The following is a 2,395-nucleotide window of genomic DNA, read 5'->3' on the forward strand; positions in this document are numbered from 1 at the left end:
CTCTTATATGAAAAGTTTGGATGGTTCTTCCAATTTGGGTTATAGGTATTCGAATAGGGGCTTCCTTGAGCATAGTTTACTTGCTCTGTTTGGATTCCAGTCAAGAGTTGACATTCCGCAGGAGTGTGGCCTTGGATTCCACAGACCTCGCAATTCTGAGTTATAGCAACCACGGCGGTTGGAGGTGATACGTTTAAACTTTCAATCTTCTGGACCAAAGCATCCACTTTTGCATTAACGTGATCAAGGTTACTTATCTCGTACATGCCAGTTTTCGGTTGAGGTTTTTCCACTGTTGTTCGTTCGGTTCCCCACTGATAGTGGTTTTGAGCCATGCTCTCGATAAGCTGGTAAGCATCAGCATAAGGTTTGTTCATTAGTGCACCCCCTGCAGCGGCGTCTATTGTTAACCTTGTATTGTATAAGAGACCATTATAAAATGTGTGAATTACTAACCAGTCTTCCAAACCATGGTGTGGGCAAAGTCTCATCATGTCTTTGTATCTTTCCCATGCTTCGAAAAGAGACTCGTTGTCTTTCTGTTTAAATCCGTTTATCTGGGCTCTTAACATAGCTGTTTTGCTTGGTGGAAAATATCGGGCAAGAAAAACTTTCTTCAACTCGTTCCATGTGGTGACTGAGTTGGAAGGGAGAGATTGAAGCCATCTTCTAGCGCTATCTCTTAATGAGAAAGGAAAAAGACGAAGTCGAATTGCCTCTGAAGTGACACCATTAGCTTTAACAGTATCAGCGTATTGGACAAATACGGATAAATGAAGGTTTGGATCTTCGGTAAGATTTCCAGAGAATTGGTTCTGTTGCACAGCCTGCAACAACGAAGGTTTAAGTTCAAAGTTGTTTGCTTCGATTGCGGGCGGAGCAATACTTGAATGCGGTTCATCTTGCGATGGAGCGGTGTAATCTCTAAGAGCACGAGCTGGTTCTGCCATCTCGGTTAAAGAAGGAAAAATGTTTTTGATATCAGGAAGGTTTATAGGAGGGAGATTGTTTTCAGCACGATATTCCCGAATTCGTCGTAAGACTCGGAGATATAGTTCGATATCGTTGATTCGTAAATAGAGCGGTTCGCCTTGAGAGCGAGTGCGTGGCATACAAATCAACGAAAGAAAGAATAGAAGGAAAAAGAAACCTTAGTCTCTACAGCGTAACGGAAGAGTTACGATATCGATTGAATAAAAGTCCCCGGCAACGGCGCCAAAAACTTGATCGCTCGACTGTGTGAGTCGAGAATGGGATACAAACTGCAAGTGCACAGTTCTATCGCGTAGTTTTAAAAGATATCGATCCCACAGGGACTTATGAATCGATATACCGTTATCTAAGGTTACTTCGTAAAGCTAAGGTGAATAATAGTTGATTGTTTGGGGAAGGAAGCTAAAAACTAAACTAATATCTAGATTAAATATTAATAAAACGGATATCGGTATGTAGTTTGTCAAAACTAGGGAATCAATTCCTTGTCGGTCTCTCGGTCTTAAAATAAATCGTTTCGATTAACTTTATTGGTTAAAGGTTTTATCTCAAACTCTCGCTCTGTTGAAGAAACCATGATCTTATATTAATGTAGCTGTCACTTATAATTAAGTCAAAAATCATATTTTGAAAACAATAAAGTTGCAGAAACTCTTTTTAAGAAAATACTGACCGTTTTAAACACCCTTATCTCAAACTCTCGCTCTGTTGACTTAGGTTATACAATTAAATCTAAATGCTTAACTCTCGTCCTCACATTCAATCTTTAAAAATACTTTTTGGAAAAAAGTCAGAATTTAATTAATTCTAAAAGTTGCTCTCGCCCTGAGATAGACTTAATGACTAACTTACACTGTCCAGTTAAAACCTCAAACTCTCGCTCTGTTGGTTTCAACTTCTTTATGTCTTTTACTTTTGTAAAAAATCTTGTTATTAAACCTGTAAGTTAAGACCATAAAAAGATTGATTCTAATTTTAAGTTTGAATAGACCGACTTAGTCTTGATCCCTTTTCTGCTTACTTTACATACCGATACCTAGGCGAATTAGCCAGACATGCTAACTAAATAATAATTATTATCATGCATACACAGATTCATTTCAGGCAGGCAATGTAAATAAACAATAGAATAAAACATTAAATATTAAATAACAATTAGAGAACCTGAATGCGTAATACAATGGTCTTGAACACTCCACCACAAGCCGGTAGGATTTGTTCTTCGATTCTTCAATTAAACAGTAAATTAAATCAAGGAAATAAAAAACTCGAATATAACGTAAGGTTAAATCCGGTATAAAGTTGCACAATAATTTCCGGTGTAGAAACTATTATGCGAAAAATATCTAAAAGCTAAAAACGGGAAAGGTAATTTGCAAGGGAAGAAGAAAATAAACTTGCA

The 2,395-nt window shown here is 37.5% G+C and overlaps 1 pseudogene; it reads left to right on the forward strand.

Moving 5' to 3' along the window:
• The first annotated feature begins 465 nt into the window (after positions 1-465).
• Positions 466-565, forward strand: LOC127133852 (uncharacterized; annotated as a pseudogene).
• The last annotated feature ends 1,830 nt before the right edge of the window (positions 566-2,395 follow it).

This window comes from Lathyrus oleraceus, chromosome 3, assembly GCF_024323335.1.
Source record: "Lathyrus oleraceus cultivar Zhongwan6 chromosome 3, CAAS_Psat_ZW6_1.0, whole genome shotgun sequence".
In the NCBI taxonomy this organism is placed as follows: domain Eukaryota; kingdom Viridiplantae; phylum Streptophyta; class Magnoliopsida; order Fabales; family Fabaceae; genus Lathyrus; species Lathyrus oleraceus.